The sequence below is a fragment of the Schistocerca cancellata genome, chromosome 1 (genome assembly GCF_023864275.1).
Source record: "Schistocerca cancellata isolate TAMUIC-IGC-003103 chromosome 1, iqSchCanc2.1, whole genome shotgun sequence".
In the NCBI taxonomy this organism is placed as follows: domain Eukaryota; kingdom Metazoa; phylum Arthropoda; class Insecta; order Orthoptera; family Acrididae; genus Schistocerca; species Schistocerca cancellata.
Genome location: NC_064626.1, coordinates 74549033 through 74570085, shown reverse-complemented (window position 1 = coordinate 74570085; position 21053 = coordinate 74549033).

Below are 21053 nucleotides of genomic sequence, written 5' to 3'. Positions count from 1 at the left end.
GTACCTTTCTAGACTGACTACTGAACAAATGCAGCTCTCTTTCATATCTCCCTATCTTGCTCAGTCCACAGACTTACAAGTGAAATATGTACTGTTCGATACCACTCAGTTTTTGCCATTGTCAAAAAAGTGGTTCAAATGGCTCTAAGCACTATGGGACTTAACATCTGAGGTCATCAGTCCCCTAGACTTAGAACTACTTAAACCTAACTAACCTAAGGACATTACACTCATCCATGCACGAGGCACGATTCGAACCTACGACCATAGCAGCAGCGCGGTTCCGGACTGAAGCGCCTAGAACTGCTCGGCCACAGCGGCTGGCTTGCCATTGTTTATTTAACTTTTCAGCCATAAGGACGAATGCTTATGCCACTATGCCTTAGTATGAACATGTCGTGAATACAGACACTTAAGAATAACTCGCTGTTTCTTAGGGACGATTCATATCCGGTGTGTTATGCTGATGACAGCTTCTAACTTCGGCGGCCTCTCACATATACGAGGTGCATTCAAGTTCTAAGACCTCCGATTTTTTTCTCCAGACTGGAAAGAGATAGAAACATGCGCATTGTTTTAAAATGAGGCCGCGTTCATTGTCAATACGTCCCAGAGATGGCAGCATCGTACGGCAGATGCAATTTTACTGCCAGCGGCGAGAATGAGAACTGTTTTAAATACTTAAAATGGCGACGTTTTCCTTACTTGAACAGCGTGCAATCATTCGTTTTCTGAATTTGCGTGGTGTGAAACCAATTGAAATTCATCGACAGTTGAAGGAGACATGTGGTGATGGAGTTATGGATGTGTCGAAAGTGCATTCGTGGGTGTGACAGTTTAATGAAGGCAGAACATCGTGTGACAACAAACCGAAACAACCTCGGGCTCGCACAAGCCGGTCTGACGACATGATCGAGAAAGTGGAGAGAATTGTTTTGGGGGATCGTCGAATGACTGTTGAACAGGTCGCCTCCAGAGTTGGCATTTTGGGTTCTGTGCACACAATCCTGCATGACGACCTGAAAATGCGAAAAGTGTCATCCAGGTGGGTGCCACGAATGCTGACGGACGACCACATGGCTGCCCATGTGGCATGTTGCCAAGCAATGTTGACGCGCAACGACAGCTTGAATGGGACTTTCGTCGGTTGTGACAATGGATGAGACGTGGATGCCATTTTTCAATCCAGAAACAAAGCGCCAGTCAGCTCAATGGAAGCACACAGATTCACCGCCACCAAAAAAATTTCGGGTAACCGCCAGTGCTGAAAAAATGATGGTGTCCATGTTCTCGGACAGCGAGGGCGTAATCCTTACCCATTGCGTTCCAAAGTGCACTACGGTAACAGGTGCATCCTACGAAAATGTTTTGAAGAACAAATTCCTTCCTGCACTGCAACAAAAACGTCCGGGAAGGGCTGCGCGTGTGCTGTTTCACCAAGACAACGCACCCGCACATCGAGCTAACGTTACGCAACAGCTTCTTCGTAATAACAACTTTGAAGTGATTCCTCATGCTCCCTACTCACCTGAACTGGCTCCTAGTGACTTTTGGCTTTTTCCAACAATGACAGACACTCTCCGTGGCCGCACATTCACCAGCCGTGCTGCTATTGCCTCAGCGATTTTCCAGTGGTCAAAACAGACTCAGACTCCTAAAGTAGCCTTCGCCGCTGCCATGGAATCATGGCGTCAGCGTTGTGAAGAATGTGTACGTCTGCAGGGAGATTACGTCGAGAAGTAACGCCTGTTTCATCGATTTCGGGTGAGTAGTTAATTAGAAAAAAAATCGGAGGCCTTACAATTTGAATGCACCTCGTTCTGAAGGCTCTACGGGAAACATTTACACCTACATGTATACTCCGCAAGCCACCATATGGCGCAGAATACCATGACCACTACTATTCATTTCCCTTAGTGTTCCACTCACAAATAGAGTGATGGAAAAACGTCTACATGCCTTCGTACGAGCTTTAATTTCTTCGTGTTCCTTACGCGAAATGTACGTCGGTGGCAGTAGAATCATTCCAGTCAACTTAAAATGCTCTCTCTCTAAATTTTCTCAGCAGTGTTTCGCGAAAAGAACGCCATCTTCCCTTCAGGGAATCCCATTTGAATTCAAGAAGCCTTTCCATCATAAACGCTTGTTGGTCGAATCTACCGGTAATAAATCTAGCAGCCCGCCTCTGAGTTGCTTTGATATCTTCCTTCAATCAGACCTGGTGGGATTACAAAAAATCGTGCGGTACTCAAGAATGAGTTGCACTAATGTCTTCTACGCGGTCCCCTTTACAGATGAACCACACTTTCCAAAAATTCTCCCAACAAACCGAAGTGGACAATTTGCTTTCCCATCTACCATCCTTACGTGCTTGTTCTATTTCATATACACTACTGGCCATTAAAATTGCTACACCAAGAAGAAATGCAGATGATAAACGGGTATTCATTGGGCAAATATATTATACTAGAACTGACATGTGATTACATTTTCACGCAATTTGAGTGCATAGATCCTGAGAAATCACTACCCAGAACAACCACCTGTGGCCGTAATAACGGCCTTGATACGCCTGGGTATTGAGTCAAACAGAGCTTGGATGGCGCGTACAGGTACAGCTGCCCATGCAGTTTCAACACGATACCACAGTTTATCAAGAGTAGTGACTGGCGTATTGTGACGAGCCAGTTGCTCGGCCACCATTGACCAGACGTTTTCAATTGGTGAGAGATCTGGAGAATGTGCTGGCCAGGACAGCAACCGAACATTTTCTGTATCCAGAAAGGCCCGTACAGGACCTGCAACATGCGGTCGTGCATTATCCTGCTGAAATGTAGGGTTTCACAGGGATCGAATGAAGGATAGAGCCACGGGTCGTAACACATCTGAAATGTAACGTCCACTGTTCAAAGTGCCGTCAATGCGAACAAGAGGTGACCGAGACGTGTAACCAATGGCACCCCATACCATCACGTCGGGTGATACGCCAGTATGGCGATGACGAATACACGCTTCCAATGTGCGTTCACCGCGATGTCATCAAACACGGATGCGACCATCATGAAGGCTGTAAACAGAACCTGGATTCATCCGAAAAAATGTCGTTTTGCCATTCGTGCACCCAGGTTCGTCGTTGAGTACACCATCGCAGGCGCCCCTGTCTGTGATGCACCGTCAAGGGTAACCGCAGCCATGGTCTCCGAGCTGATAGTCCATGCTGCTGCAAACGTCGTCGAACTGTTCGTGCAGATGGTTGTTGTCTTGCAAACGTCCCCATCTGTAGACTCAGGGATCGTGACATGGCTGCACGATCCATCATTACAGCCACGCGGATAAGATGCCTGTCATCTGGACTGCTAGCGATACGAGGCCATTGGGATGCAGCACGACGTTCCGCATTACCCTCCTGAACCCACCGATTCCATATTCTGCTAACACTTATTGGATCTCGACCAACGCGAACAGGAATGTCGCGATACGATAATCCGCAATCAAGATAGGCTACAATCCGACCTTTATCAAAGTCGAAAACGTGATGGTACGCATTTCTCCTCCTTACACGAGGCATCACAACAACGTTTCACCAGGCAACGCCGGTCAACTGCTGTTTGTGTATGAGAAATCGGTTGGAAACTTTCCTCATGTCAAATGGTTCAAATGGCTCTGAGCACTATGGGACTTAACATCGAGGGTCATCATTCCCCTAGAACTTAGAACTACTTAAACCTAACTAACCTAAGGACAGCACACAACACCCAGTTCCTCATGTCAGCACGTTATAGGTGTCGCCACCGGCGCCAACCTTGTGTGAATGCTCTGAAAAGCTAATCATTTGCATATCACAGTATCTTCTTCCTGTCGGTTAAATTTCGCGTCTGCAGCACGTCACCTTCGTCGTGTAGCAATTTTAATGGCCAGTAGTGTAGCTTTGCAGCCTAGCGTCTAGATATTTAACGACCCCAATTAACATAATGGGAGGTGAATAAATAATTGCTGTCTGTAAAGTGGACATTTAATCCGTATTCACGTCGTATTCGCACAACAGTACTAACCTGCGCCTGAGTGGCAAGGACGACTTGGACAGAGGTGGCGGCAACTGCGGTGACCGGGGCGGAGGCCGCGGCATCTCCGCCGTCGGAGGCGTGGCTGGGGGCAGCCACGAGGACTGCATCGGCGGCGAGCCTGGACGAGGAGAAATATCACGTGGATAACATAATCGTGGCTTCGTCTTACGCGGAAACACATAGGTATCGATAGAAACCCGTCCACGCGACAGCAACGTCACCTGGCGAGGAATGACTGCTATTGAGACACACGCACGGTGCATGCAGACACGGTGAGCGTGCTGTCCGGGTGCAGAATGGGGAAGGCGCGCGGTCTATCTGACAAGGAGACGGCACGACCGTGGGGTCGGGGATTTGTCCGAAATTTTGTGTGGTGAAAGAGGACCCGTAACACCTCAAGTGGTTAAAATATTAGGACGCACTACTCGGAAAATCCCGGGAAAAATCAATCCAAAGTTTCTTAGATGACAAAATTGTTAAGGCTTTCGTGGCCACTTGTTGACAAACTGCCTATTGGCTTCTGTCTCGGGTTCTTCGGCCGATGTTCATCTAATGATTTTTCTGACGTTTCGCCAGCACGAGTGGCTGGCATTGTCAAAGCTTCACCACCGGCAATGGGGGGTGAAGCTTTGACAATGCCAGCCACTCGTGCTGGCGAAACGTCAGAAAAATCATTAGATGAACGTGGCCGAAGAACCCGAGACAGAAGCCAATAGGCAGTTTCTTAGATGACTTACGAGTATAAAATGTTAATACATTACCGAGCCGCCGTCTGGCCTACACGGTTAGCGCTCGGACTCTTACGCCAGAGGTCTTGGGTTAGGTTCCTCCTGCGGCACTTTTTTTTTCTTCTGTTGCTTGCAAAATTGCAGCGCATTGTTACAGAAGGATCGTGAAATTAATTCCCGGGAAGATTGTGTAAAAATTCATTCTATAATTCACCGTCAATTATTGTGACCAATATTCCGAGACATGGTTCAATATGCCTGGTTTGCCTCAAAATTATCAACAAGATGTCGCAAAAATTATAGCTTTGTTTGTTTTTACAATAATTACCACTGCAGTTCTTGTTTTAATTATTATATGTATAAAAACTAAATGTTTCCCAAACGACTTTGTTATTCTGATTAAAAACCCAATGTTTCCCCTCATATAATTTACAATTAAAAATGGAAAACCCACCGCCATGAATTGTGTTGTTGGACAAAAATAAAATAATTTTTATTCAATAATGTAACTAATTTGTTAAAGGTAATGTAGGTTTGCAAAACATTCTGAATTATTGGTGGAATAACAAAAGAAAATGAAAGAGATGAAAAAAAGGTGTAGACGAGGAATCGACCCCGAGACCTCTGGCGTAAGACTCCGAGGCCTAAACATCTACGCTAGTCGGCGGCGTCGCCTCGGCATTTGGCTAACATTTTATACTCATAACGCACGTAAGAAATTTTGGATCGATTTTTCCCGGCATTTTCCTGGTAGTGCGTCCTAATATTTTAACCACGTCCACCGGGACCGAACCGCACAATAAAGAAAGTAGAAAGAGTAGTTCAGCGTGGGGCGGCGGAAGGGTGAAGTGGACTGCGGTAGTCGTCGTGGGGTTGTGGACCACTGTGGCTGCGTCGCGGACAGAGCCTCTCCGTCGTTTCTAGGCCCCCAGTTAACATACAATACAACTGTCAGATCAGCCGAACGCAATTACGCTACTAGCTGCCTTTTATTGCTTTTCTCCCTTTGGTGACCTTCGTCCCCGTAGTTTAATCCCTTTCTGACTTGTAACACTCGAAAAATCGAGTGTGTCTGCAGCGAACGTGTCACCAGCAGCTCGGGGTATTACCGTGATATCGAGTGTACTGTATCTTCGATGTCTCTAAGATCGTAATGTACGTGAATTGTTGACGGGGAATTTTCTTTATTAACAAAGCCTATGGTTGTATCAAACAAAAGTATCAGCGCTACCAAGGGTTATCAGGGCTACCAAGAGCTATTTTAAACATCTGTTTCACCTGGGGTGGTCCCGTAACAGATATATTATACGAGATGATTTACATCGAGGTGCAATAGACAATACAAAAGAAACTTCAAAATATTCATGCAAGCAGAACGTGCAAAAATAGTCAGCATGAATTCCACAGTCCGCCAAGTAACACATCGTAACAGATAATTATTAACAGACATGTGCTTCCATAAAATTGCCCGCAATGCCTTTTATGCGTACTTAACCACGTGTCCAGTAAGTTTCCAAATCTTAACAATAAAAGGATTGTAACATACAACGCAATAACGTCGTTTTTTGTTGATACATTACTTCTCAGTCCAACATCAACTAGGGTGTGCGCTAACAATTGTGTCATTTTACGCCCTTCGTCCAAAAAATTTTAAAATAAATTTAGCGATTAATGTCCCATCACCGAGGAGATATTTACAGATGGTTTAAAGATATATTTAAATATTTAAAAACAGGGTAAATATATGCATTACGTTCAAATTATTGGAATGACTCTGCGGTGCCTCTCTTGTCCTTCAATATTATGATAACGACACTGTCGAATTGGTAAAACGAAATGCATAAGCACTGCTGAACGACAGTTATGGACTGTGTCGTTACTGTACGAGTGTAAATTTGCGGCACAAACGGAACGAATGAACTGGGATGTTGCGGCGAGCATAATGTGGAAATGATTCTGTTAGGAAATCATAGAAGTTAAGCTGATGTGTAATTGCTTGGTCCATTAACGTGCATTGTGGAGGAAAGGAAAATGCAACCACGTGGGAAAACTACATTGAGAGTAAAATGGAAGGAGAGGTTCTTATCCAGCAGGAAAGATTGATGCCACAGCGAAGCTTGAGGGGTGTGTTTATCTGTAAGCAGTGTGGTGGAGGGTACGGAGTGTCCGTAGACTTATGGTGAGGAGAGTTATGTAGAACAAAGTTGCGGTCACATTCCGATTTCAAAAATTAGTAGGCAAACTGATAGGATTGCTGGTAGTGAGTTGGCAGGGTGCAAAAGATATACATCCGTTCTAAATTTGGGTTAGGAGGACAGGAATTTGTGCAGGGGACGGAAAAGCAAACTGATCGTAGAGTATTCAAGAGTCTGAAAAGAATGGGAGAAGTACGAGGGAGTGGAAATTCAAATGGATTGGTAGGGTTACTTTGATATGTGATTTATGCAAGAGATTTCTATCTGAAGATTCCACGATAGTTTACAGTCGATGTTAGTTCGTTAATGGCATTAGTCCAAGCTATTCTAATGTGCTGATTAGCTCGAAAGGGTGAATGTTGAGTATGGTTCGTCCTATAATTATTGCTTAAGGTTTGAAACTGTTTATCTGAGGAATCTATTGCTTGTATCAAGGGGTGAAATGGTTGATATCTGGCTACAGGGGTCACTCGGATTTCTTGATGGCTTAGATAGGTGGATTAAATGAAGTGGTTCAGTCACCTCGGCGATGTAAACGACATATAGCGGTGGAGACTGGAGAGAATTTGCAGCAGATCTATGAGGGAGTGGATTATGTTGGAATCGATGTTGTTAATTGTTACGAATCTGGGCGAATGGGCAGCAAAACTTTATTCCGAAAATGAAAGTGGGTTTATATAAGAGTCTTTAACTGCAGTCTGAAACTGAAACCGGAATTATAAATGTGGATAATGTGACTTTGATATGATACAAGATGACAGAGATGTAGGAGTTGACCTTACCAAATAACTGTGTAAAGAAATACAATAAATATAACCAGACCGTTTAATGAAAATTGTAACGTCAAGGTACGTAAAGTTAAACATCGTTTATCACTCTTCAAACGATTACTTTTCATGTAAAAGTTAATACTGCTTCGAAATTTAAATACTCATTGTTGACGTAAATCAACGATCGTATCCACAAGTTTTAAGACTAAGAAGGTAAAGATATGCTCCCAGTATGGGAAAAGAAGTGTCTCAGTTTTGGTGCGTTGGAAACTGTTAGAAGCGATTGTACTTACATGTGACTGGCAGCGCCATCTTTTGGTCTGCTTGCTGCCTGCAACAAAGATAAGTGAATCAGTATGCTTCGAATCCATAATTACTCTTGTCATATTACACAAACCGTGAGCTCATGTGCAAACAATTAGCTGCCGTTAGAGAGACCTACACGCTCATCAATTTATCGGCCGATCGAGCAACGGATCCTACAATGTGTAGGCTTATTGGTCGACCGACTGAATGATTTTCTTTGTCGGATGATCGGCTGGATAACAGGCTAACATGACAGAGTGCGAGATGGACGAAAATTTGATCTTTAAAAACTGCAAAAGCTTTTGCGATGTATAGTACGAGGCGCAGAGAAATAAAAGTACAAAAAATTAGACAAAAACTGGTTTCATTTTTTCAGCGTAGCCATGACGATGTTATGTGGCATACAGACAGTAAAAGATATATATTTAGTGAATAGACTGTCTGTATGCTTCTTTTTAGGTTTTATTTCCGATACTTATCGGAGCGTGGAATGTCAGATCCCTTAATCGGGCAGGTAGGTTAGAAAATTTAAAAAGGGAAATGGATAGGTTAAAGTTAGATATAGTGGGAATTAGTGAAGTTCGGTGGAAGGAGGAACAAGACTTCTGGTCAGGTGACTACAGGGTTATAAACACAAAGTCAAATAGGGGGAATGCAGGAGTAGGTTTAATAATGAATAGGAAAATAGGAATGCGGGTAAGCTACTACAAACAGCATAGTGAACGCATTATTGTGGCCAAGATAGATACGAAGCCCACACCTACTACAGTAGTACAAGTTTATATGCCAACTAGCTCTGCAGATGACGAAGAAATTAAAGAAATGTATGATGAAATTAAAGAAATTATTCAGATAGTGAAGGGAGACGAAAATTTCATAGTCATGGGTGACTGGAAATCGAGTGTAGTAAAAGGGATAGAAGGAAACGTAGTAGCTGAATATGGATTGGGGCTAAGAAATGAAAGAGGAAGCCGCCTGATAGAATTTTGCACAGAGCACAACTTAATCATAGCTAACACTTGGTTTAAGAATCATGATAGAAGGTTGTATACATGGAAGAACCCTGGAGATACTAAAAGGTATCAGATAGATTATATAATGGTAAGACAGAGATTTAGGAACCAGGTTTTAAATTGTAAGACATTTCCAGGGGCAGATGTGGACTCTGACCACAATCTATTGGTTATGACCTGTAGATTAAAACTGAAGAAACTGCAAAAAGGTGGGAATTTAAGGAGATGGGACCTGGATAAACTGAAAGAACCAGAGGTTGTACAGAGTTTCAGGGAGAGCATAAGGGAACAATTGAAAGGAATGGGGGAAAGAAATACAGTAGAAGAAGAATGGGTAGCTCTGAGGGATGAAGTAGTGAAGGCAGCAGAGGATCAAGTAGGTAAAAAGAAGAGGGTTAGTAGAAATCCTTGGGTAACAGAAGAAATATTGAATTTAATTGATGAAAGGAGAAAATATAAAAGTGCAGTAAATGAAGCAGGCAAAAAGGAATACAAACGTCTCAAAAATGAGATCGACAGGAAGTGCAAAATGGCTAAGCAGGGATGGCTAGAGGACAAATGTAAGGATGTAGAGGCTTATCTCACTAGGGGTAAGATAGATACTGCCTACAGGAAAATTAAAGAGACCTTTGGAGATAAGAGAACCACATGTATGAACATCAAGAGCTCAGATGGAAACCCAGTTCTAAGCAAAGAAGGGAAAGCAGAAAGGTGGAAGGAGTATATAGAGGGTCTATACAAGAGCGATGCACTTGAGGACAATATTATGGAAATGGAAGAGGATGTAGATGAAGATGAAATGGGAGATACGATACTGCGAGAAGAGTTTGACAGAGCACTGAAAGGCCTGAGTCGAAACAAGGCCCCCGGAGTAGACAACATTCCATTGGAACTACTGACGGCCTTGGGAGAGCCAGTCCTGACAAAACTCTACCACCTGGTGAGCAAGATGTATGAAACAGGCGAAATACCCTCAGACTTCAAGAAGAATATAATAATTCCAATCCCAAAGAAAGCAGGTGTTGACAGATGTGAAAATTACCGAACAATCAGTTTAATAAGCCACAGCTGCAAAGTACTAACACGAATTCTTTACAGACGAATGGAAAAACTAGTAGAAGCCGACCTCGGGGAAGATCAGTTTGGATTCCGTAGAAATACTGGAACACGTGAGGCAATACTGACCCTACGACTTATCTTAGAAGAAAGATTAAGGAAAGGCAAACCTACATTTCTAGATTTGTAGACTTAGAGAAAGCTTTTGATAATGTTGACTGGAATACTATCTTTCAAGTTCTGAAGGTGGCAGGGGTAAAATACAGGGAGCGAAAGGCTATTTACAATTTGTACAGAAACCAGATGGCAGTTATACGAGTCGAGGGACATGAAAGGGAAGCAGTGGTTGGGAAAGGAGTGAGACAGGGTTGTAGCCTCTCCCCGATGTTATTCAGTCTCTATATTGAGCAAGCAGTAAAGGAAACAAAAGAAAAATTTGGAGTAGGTATTAAAATCCATGGAGAAGAAATAAAAACTTTGAGGTTCGCCGATGACATTGTAATTCTGTCAGAGACAGCAAAGGACTTGGAAGAGCAGTTGAACGGAATGGATGGTGTCTTGAAGGGAGGATATAAGATGAACATCAACAAAAGCAAAACGAGGATAATGGAATGTAGTCGAATTAAGTCGGGTGATGCTGAGGGTATTAGATTAGGAAATGAGACACTTAAAGTAGTAAAAGAGTTTTGCTATTTGGGGAGCAAAATGACTGATGATGGACGAAGTAGAGAGGATATAAAATGTAGACCGGCAATGGCAAGGAAAGCGTTTCTGAAGAAGAGAAGTTTGTTAACATGGAGTATAGATTTAAGTGTCAGGAAGTCATTTCTGAAAGTATTTGTATGGAGTGTAGCCATGTATGGAAGTAAAATATGGACGGTAAATAGTTTGGACAAGAAGAGAATAGAAGCTTTTGAAATGTGGTGCTACAGAAGAATGCTGAAGATTAGATGGGTAGATCACATAACTAATGAGGAAGTATTGAATAGGATTGGGGAGAAGAGGAGTTTGTGGCACAACTTGACCAGAAGAAGGGATCGGTTGGTAGGACATGTTCTGAGGTATCAAGGGATCACCAATTTAGTATTGGAGGGTAGTGTGGAGGGTAAAAATCATAGGGGGAGACCAAGAGATGAATACACTAAGCAGATTCAGAAGGATGTAGGTTGCAGTAGGTACTTGGAGATGAAGAAGCTTGCACAGGATAGAGTAGCATGGAGAGCTGCATCAAACCAGTCTCAGGACTGAAGACCACAACAACAACAACAACTTATCGGAAATGAAGCCTAAAACCCGAAATACAGACGGGCGGGCAGTTTCACTCGAACTACAGACAGATGATTTCAGAAAATCGCTTTGGGTTCTGGAGAAATGCAAGAACACGCGAAGCAATACTGCCCCTACGACTTCTGTCAGAGGACTTGTTAAGGAAAGGTAAACCTACGTTTATAACATTTGTAGACTTAGAGAAAGCTTTTGACGGTGTTGACTGGAATACTCTTTGAAATTCTGAAAGTAGCATGGGTAAAATACCGGCAGCGAAACGCTGTTTACAACTTGTACAGAAACCAGACGGCAGTTATAAGAGTCGAGGGGCATGAAAGGATAGCAATGGATGAGGAGGCAGTGAGACAGGGTTGTAGCCCATCCCGGTGTTATTCAATCTGTGAATGGACCAAGCAGTAAAGGGAACAAAAGAAAAATTTGGAATAAGACTTTAAGTCCATGGAGAAGAAATAAAAACTTTGAGGTTTGCCGGAGACGTTGTAATTCTGTCAGAGGCAACAAAGGACTTGGAACAGCATTTGAACGGAACGGACAGTGTCTTGAAAGGAAGATATAAGATGAACATCAGCAAAAGCAAAACAAGGGTAATGAAATGTAGTCAAATTAAATCAGATGATGCCGGGGGATTTCGATCAGGAAACGAGACACTGAAGTAGAAGATAAGTTTTGCTGTTTGGGCAGTAAAATAAGTGATGATTGCTGACGTAGAGAAGATACAAAATGTAGACTGAAGAAGAGAAATTTTTAATATCGAATATAGATTTAAGTGTCAGGAAGTCTTTTCCGAAGGTATTTGTCTGGAAACTCAGTTTCGAGAAAAACAAAGTAGAAGCTTTCGAAATGTGGTGCTACAGAAGAATGTTGAAGATTAGATCGGTAGATCACGTAAATAATGAGGAGACAAATTAGTGCCACAACCTGACTACAAGATGGGATCGACTAATAGGACACATTCTGAGACGTCAGAGGATTACCAGTTTAATACTGGAGGGAAGTGTAGAGGGAAAAATCGAAGAGGGAAACCAGGAAATAAATACAGGAAGAAAAATAAAAAGGAAGAAGGTTGCAGTAGTTACTCGGAGATAAAGAGTCTTGCACAGAATAGAGTAGTATGGAAAGCTGCATCAAACCAGTCTTCGGACTGAAGACCACAACAACAACAACAACGTTTTAGACTCATGAAATATACTTGTTTCACTGTTAGAAGTATTTAAAAATGTCCAGACGATCGCTACGCCTTGTGCGATGAAAACATGAAAAGCAAAGCGTAGGAACGCTTTTGCGATTGTAACACTGTCTAAATGCCTCATTCCTTAGTATCTGTCTTATTTAGGAATAAAGAGACAACTCACCGAAAGGCGAAAGCGCTGCGCCGTCGACAGATACATGAACAAAAGGTACAGAGCTTTGCTTTGCTAGTTTTCAGAATGAAATTCCTGGTTCAAGCTGTAGGAGAACATGCAAAACACACACACACTCATTCATATGCACATGCCTGTCTCCTTACATTGTGCTCATTCTATACTGCCAGCTTTTTTCTGGCCCACCGTGAGTGTACTGGGGTGGGGGTGCAGGATGTGGTGGGTGGTGGTGTGAGGGATGGAGACAGGTGGGAGGCAGGGATGGGGTTGAAGGGAAGCTTCTAGCAGCTCATGGGAGAGTGGATAACAGTCTGTGGGCTAGCTAGGGGTGAAGGTAGAGGGGGCAGGTGGCAGACGGCTGAGCACACGATTTCACAGATTAGGGCATGTGATGGTAGCAGACAACTAGCTGACACGTATTGGGTGGGGGTAATGGGAATGGGAAGGTGTACACACACACACACACACACACACACACACACACACACACACACGCGCGCGCGCAGGCGCGCGCACGTATACACACACGCATACAAGCAAACACACTATTGGGTGAGGGCTGGGGGGGGGGGGGGACATCGAGTTACCTTAGATTTAGGCCAGAGAAGTTATGGGAGCGAAGGATAACTCCCACCTGCGCAGCTCAGAAAAGCTAGTTGTGGTTGGGAGAGCTCCATAGTTGGAAGCTGTCCTCACAGCTATCCTTACAGCACATCTTTGACTCCTGTAACCTCCCTGGCCTAAAACTAAGGTAACTCGCTTTCCCCCAGCCCCCACCTAATAGTGTGTTTCTTTGTGTATGTGTTTGTATGTTTGTGCACCACCCCTTTCCCATTATGCCCATACATGTCAGTGCTACCTGTGGAATCGCCTTCTCAGCCGTCTGCCACCTGCCCCTACTACCTGCATCCCTAGCTAGCCCACAGACTGTTCCCCAGTCTCCCACGAGCTGCGAGACGCTTCCCCCCAACCCCCTCCCTGCCTCTCGCAACTCACCATCCCTCCCCCCACCCCCCCGCACCATCTTGCACCACCACCACCCCAGTAGACTCATCGTGGGCCAGGATAGACCTGGCAGTCGAATGAGCAGAATTTAATGAAACACACAGGTGCATGTGAGTGAGAATTGTGTGTGTGTGTGTGTGTGTGTGTCTGTAGTTGAATGTTTCACCTATTGCTTGAGAAAGGAATTTTATTCCAAAGCTAGTATCTGTCGACGGCGCAGCGCTTCCGTCTTTCAGTGAGTCGTCTGTTTATTCCCAAATAATTCGTTATTCTCAGCGAGTACTTATTATTATTAGCCGGCCGGTGTGGCCGAGCGGTTCTAGGCGCTTCAGTCTGGAACCGCGCGACCACTACGGTCGCAGGTTCGAATCCTTCTCCGACATGGATGTGTGTGATGTCCTTAGGTTAGTTAGGTTTATGTAGTTCTACGTTCTAGGGGGCTGATGACCTCAGATGCTAAGTCCCATAGTGCTCAGAGCCATTTGAACCATTTTATTATTATTATTTCTATTAGATCATTTATATACAGTGTAAACAGTAACGGTCCTATCACACTTCCTTGGGGTAATCCACAAATCATCTCTACACCTGTAGATTTTATTTCAATAAGAGCAACATGTTGAATTCTATTTGAAAGGAAGTCTTGAATCTAGTCGCAGATCTCTCCGATACTCGATAAGCTTGTATTTTTTTCACTAAACGGCAGTGCGGAATGGTGTCAAATGCCTTCCTGAAGTCAACCTGAGCACTGTTGTCCATAGTGCTATGGATCTCATAGAAGAACAGAGTGAGCCGAGTTTCACAAGATTTCTGTTTATGGAATCCATGTTGATACTTATAGAGGAGATTTTCCTTCTCCAAAAACATCATAATTCTTAAGTAGCCGGCCGTTGTGGCCGAGCGGTTCTAGGCGCTTCATCCCGGAACCACGCTGCTGCTACGGTCGCAGGTTCGAATCCTGCCTCGGGCATGGATGTGTGTGATGTCCTTAGGTTAGTTAGGTATAAGCAGTTCTAAGCCTAGCGGGCTGATGACCTCAGACGTTAAGTCCCATAGTGCTTAGAGCCATTTGAACAATTTGAATTATTGAGCATAAAACATGTCTCATAATTCTACGACAGATGTCAATGATATAGGTCTCTAATTGTGTGCATCTGTCCTACGGTTCTTCTTGAAAACAGAAATGACCTGGGTTTTTTTTCCAGTCGCTATGTACCCTTCCCTTGCTCCAGCTATCTACGATAAACTGCTGCTAGAAAGGGAGCAAGTTACTTTGCCTTGTATGGTCCTGATGTCTTTATGCTACAAAGAGATTGTAGTTGCCTTTCTACTCCGCGACTTCTCATCTCAATATCTACCATTTCGACCTTTATATGACGAATGAAAGGAGAGACCGCGTTACGATCTTCTGCAAAGAAACCATTTCGGAAGACCGAATTCAGTACTTTGGCCTCCTCTCTGTTATTTTCCGTTTCGGTGTCAGTAAGATCACTGAGTGAATGAATAGATGATTTCGAACCGCTTACTAATTTTATATAAGACCAAAACCTCTCAGGGTTTTTACTCAGATCGATTGACGAAGTCACTGAAAGCCCGTCTCATTGCTCTCCTTACGCTTATTTTCGTTTCGTTGAGCTTTTGATTGCCAGGTAGATTTCCACTTCTCTAGAATCTGAAATGAAGCTCTCTTTGTTTACACAGCAGTTTTCTAACATTGCTATGAAACCGTGATGGGTTTTCCTCATCCCTTAAGATCTTGCTCGGAATATACTTGTCTAATTACTGTATATTCTACTTGTCTAAGGCATACTGAACGATACTTTTCAGTTCTTCCAATTTGTGCTGCACATCTTCCGTCCTCTTCACCAGATATTTGAGGCTGAATACTCAGATACTCTGAAATTTGTATCCTGTCACTCTTGCTAAGCAAAAGTATCTTCCTATAGTTCTTAGCATTCTTTGTAAGATCCGTTGTCATCACAGCTTTGTGATCACAGATACCTACGTTAACTGATTCGATAAGTTCAGGTCTGTTTTTTGCTAAGAGGTGTAAGATGTCACCTTCACAAGCTGGTTGTCTAACTATCTATTTAAAGTAACATTCAGAATTATGTCACACGAATCCCTGTCTCTGGCATCAGTTTTGATAGCATGACTCTCCCAATCTATACCTGGCAAGCTGAAGTTGCCCGCTATTACAATGGCAAATCAAGAAATTGTGAACGATATTCTGCAAGTTCTCTCTGAACCGCTGTACAAAATAGCTCCTGGCCCATGCGAGCTATAACAGCATCCGATTATCATTTTTGAACGACCTTCGACGCTTAACTTAACCCAGATTAATTTACATTTACACGATGTTAATTTACATTTACACGATTAATTTACATTTACTCGATATCGTGTATGGGCCTTAATTAGCGCGCTCATATCGGACGTCAATCTGTCCTTTCTAATTACACGGAGGGAAGTGGTGCAGCGGCTATTACACTGGACTCGCATTCCGGCCATCATGATTTAGATTGTCCGTGATTTTCCTAAATCGCTCCAGGCAAATGCTGCGATGGTTTCTTTGAAAGAGGGCGGCCGATGTCTTTCCACATTTTTGAAATATTCCGAACTTGTGCTTCGTCTTTAATGATCTCGATGTTGACGGGACTTCAAACCCTAATCTTTCTTATTCCTTCGTTGCGGTCACAATGCGTGGATATCCTCGACAAACTGAGACGTCAAAGTGGACCAGTATCGGTAGCAGCTGGAAGCTGGTGATATTTGGCAATAATGGGAGACGCGGTTCGCTTGAGTGCAAGATGAGATACGACGTGTATCTTTCCAGAGCCGGATGAGACTTTGCCTTACTGGAGAATTTCGTGCTATTTACTCCGATATTACTTCATTTGAACCCAGAATTCACCGTGACGTGCACATAAATATCGCGAGTTTTCGTTTCTCTGGCTGTTTCAGATGGCTTCATATCTGAGTCCAAGGTGCTAGTGGCTGGTCGAGCTGAAAGGAGGCGTAACACAAATTTTATTGACTGTTCGACAGGCGTCTTCCAAGTTAGTGGAGACAGGACAGAGTTTATGGTCTGGAGTTGTAACGCTGCTACTTCCTAACTCCTAGATATCTATTGTTATGGATAATCAGCACATTTGCCAAACCCCTAGGTATTTTGTAGCCGGAAAAAGTGCCTACAGAATTATTTATATTTATAGCGATGTACAATTTATATTTTACGTTTTGGTATAAATTCGTGGTACTCAGCTTTATTCAATTATCCGGTATGTCACGCTACACCCAATTATCAAAGACGACATAATCTATCACCATTTAAAAGAAGCACAAGAATGCATAAGGGACATTTTGGCCGTAATGAGCAACTTGCGTTTTAGTATATAGAACAGACAAAGTGAATATTTATGTACTGGTAGAAAACTATTTAGTAATTCAATAACCATAAGCATCTACATGGTTTTTCCCAGGAGGGTTGGACGAGGAGGCTGAGAGAGAGGAGGGGGCACAGATTTAGAACAGAATGATCTTCACAAACTTCAATTCCCTCTTGCCCTGCCACATCAATGCCGTATCAGTTTGAAAAAAAAAATCTGATAATTAACATGAAAGAGAATGCACCTCTGTACATAAATGATAAAAATACAGTTCCACACTATCTAATTGTTGAGTTAGTAAAATGTATACTTACAGTTTACGGCACAGAATCCATCCACACACAGCCAGGAAAAATCTGGAAATTAAAAGACAAAAATATTAAATCAGAGCTAGGAGGTAATGGCTTGGCGTATACTTATAGAACAATAAATTTCCTGGATAGTTCCTGAATTTCTTATCTTCATAAAATTGTGTTAAGTGACATGCTTTTAGACACAGCACTGTTTGTTTAGAGCTTTCATTCACAAAGACCCACGATAGCAGCTGACAAGGTATCGCACCGCAGAACTGTATACAGCCTAACATGATAGTTGTGCATGTAAGATGATAGTTACAGTGAAGCTTTTGTGTGAAAATATTTGTTTAATCAATAGCAAATTAATTTCATTGGAAAAATAGGGTTCTACCTGCGATTTAACAAACAAATATTTAAACTTTCCAATACATTGTGTGTCATTTTAGAACTTACGCCAATTCGTTGTGAAACTCAGATATTAATTGCGATACCGTAAAATGGCGATACTTTGATCAAATTTTTGCTACGTCTTTTCATAAATGGCAAGAATAAAAGGATAGTGGCAGGGAGAAAATTTCAAACACATTTTTCTAGTACTGTCAAAGGCTTGTACCATCAACGGGGCTACTTTGACCGCCTGTCATTTCTTCATAAAAAAGTGCTAATGTAATGTTGGGACAAAGTAAGTGCAATGGAAATCTGTAGAGTAGACATTCAGGAGCATGAGGAACAAATAAAATACTAAATTTTGAAAGCAAGGGCGGGTAATATTGTAATTTTTTCATAAAGCGACACAGTAAATATACAAGTGTACTACATTTCATCAACTGATAATTAATTTTCGAGTTACACTACACTGTGGTAATCATATGCAAAGAGAAAATGTAGTATGTTAAGAATACTGTACAGTGTGGATATGAGTCTTACTACAGAAATTACTGAAGTTCTAGTACTTGAAAATAGCCACGTTTTTAGTCGCATTGAACTGATAATTCTCATCAAATCCTTCCAAGGGTAAAATAATTTATTTTTTTGTTCTAACCATTTGCAGTATTACTTTTTCTTTCCCATGCAATTCACTTTAGCACTCTCATCGATCCTCTTCAGTCACTATCCCGGAATGTAGCATATCGTCTAAATGCTAATTGATCTTTCAACGTTTTGTGGTGCTGGACGTCATCTTGCACATCAGAGAAACTTCAGAATGATGATCAGATTCTAACATCATTTCATCTTCATTTTAGAGTTACTTTCGCTTGGGTTAAAATAATCCCATATTTTGCAAAAATGCGCACCATTTTACAGTAGCGTTAAATGTATTACCTAAATTAAAATTCAAACAAATTACAGTTTCTCACCGTACTGCAAAATTACACTCACTGTGTTTTTAGCTTAACTGATGCGAACCCTACAGACAGAAATTATTGGGGTGTAATAGCAGACAAAATATTTATGATCAACATTTAGTCCAGTGCTGCCAACACAATATTACTTTATGGAACTCATAACCTTCTGTATTGTTGTTCACACAAGATAAATTCATATTGCTTTGTACTCCATGCTAATGATGTAATTTTAGTGAGCAGTGGGCCGATGTTTTACGCAAAAGGTGAAAGTAACCCGAGTGTATAGTATTGTTTTGGAGTAAATATGAGATCAAAAATCTTTAGATTCAAGATGATATTTCATGGCTGTTTCTGTTTACGTTTTTTTTTTAATTAGGACTTATATTCCTTCAACTGCGAGATAATGGACCAAGCATTACTAAATCATTTGTACGGTAGTGTGAAACAGTCCTCCGCGGATTGAGTGATATATCCATCCTGAAGTCTTCGTGGATTGTTTACGTAAACGAATGACTATCGAGCTCCAGAAAACGACTCTGATTATACTTTACTGTCTTTGCCATTATAATTACTTCGCTAATACTGCAAATCAATGTGTTCACAGATTGGAAAAAAAGTCTCTTTGAGCTGTTCGTGCAATGAAGTCACAAATATTCGCGGACGAGAGACAATATTACAGCCGAGAATTAAAAGCAGTAACTTCAGTACAGGCCCATTTATTCAGGAAGAGGAATTTTCTATGAATCGAATCAATAAAAAAAAATATGTCTACGGTGCTGCATAAAATGTACGACTGCTGTTCACATTCTGGAAAAACGTAAAACATGATGCGTGGAAAATTTTTTCCACGAATAATGAAGACTGAATAGGAGCAACCACTCGAAAAACGCATTGTCTGGTACGACAAGGGACCATACGACTCGTAAAAGCAAAGATGACATCTCAAGCAAAGGGCATTTTTCCCATGTACACTTTCAAAAATCTCAGTTTTCGGTACTATTTGTGATACACACAGCATATAAATCTTGCAATTGGGCGTCCCTCTCAGCTTAGCGCCCCAGGCTGTGCACATGCACTGCTGTAACTGTGATACGTCCTCAGTGGACTCCATGCTATCGGGATGTCGAACTCCAACACTCTGTACGTGCTGGCCAAAGATGCTTGTGTTTCGTTTATTGCGCAATTACAAGGTGGCTGCCAACAAATATCATAAGAATGCAAAATGAAAACACTTTTTGATTCTGCTCCCACATCAGTCTATGACATCGCATATTGATACACGAGGGCATTTCGAAAAGTATAGATACAATAGCTCACAGTCCTTAAATAGCACTTTTTTTTAGAAAACGTCAGTTACATCTTATTAACTGGATTATTTGTTATTTTTCGACATAATCACCCCTGTTATCCAAACATTTGTTAAGTTGGTGCACAAGCTTTCGTATCCCACAGTCATAGAAGGTTGCCGCCTGTTGTCGGAACCACATTTCAACTTCATCTTTGATCTCTTCATCGTCGTGGAATGATTTTCCACCAAGATGTGACCTCAGGTAAAGGAAGACATGGAAGTCGGTGGGCGCAATGTCCGGGCTGTATGGCGGATGGTCCAATACGTCCCATTTGAATTATTTGAGTAGTGCTTTGGTTACGAGCGCAGTGTGAGGCTGAGCGTTGTCATGAAGCAAGCGGACTGCACTTGTCAGCATTCCCCTGCGTTTGTTTTGAATTGCCCTTCGAAGACGTTTCAAAGTCTGGCAATATGCAGCAGTATTAATTGTCGTTCCAGGAGGCATAAAGTCCAACAGAAGAATGCCTTGTCTGTCCCAAAAAACAGGAGCCATGATTTTCTTCGCTGAAATCGACGTTTTGCATTTCTTGGCTTTTGGTGAATTCGAATGGCTCCATTGTATTGATTGTTGCTTGGATTCAGGTGTATGGTGATAAACCCACGTCTCGTCATTTTGGAACCCAGTGCGCACAGTTTCCAGTACCCTAACTTGACAGTCACAATGTCATAAAGAGTTGTCATTGACACGTCCGGTATGATCTGATGCAATTATTTCAATGTGAGACGTCTATTCACACGAATTGCTTCCTCCGTTCTCCGAAGAAGGGCATCAGAGATCACAGATGGCCGACCTGTTCTTTGTTCGTCATGAACGTCAGTCCTCCTTCAGAGAAATGACGACACCATTTCGCTACATTTTGTCGATTCATAATGTTCCCATAAACAGAAA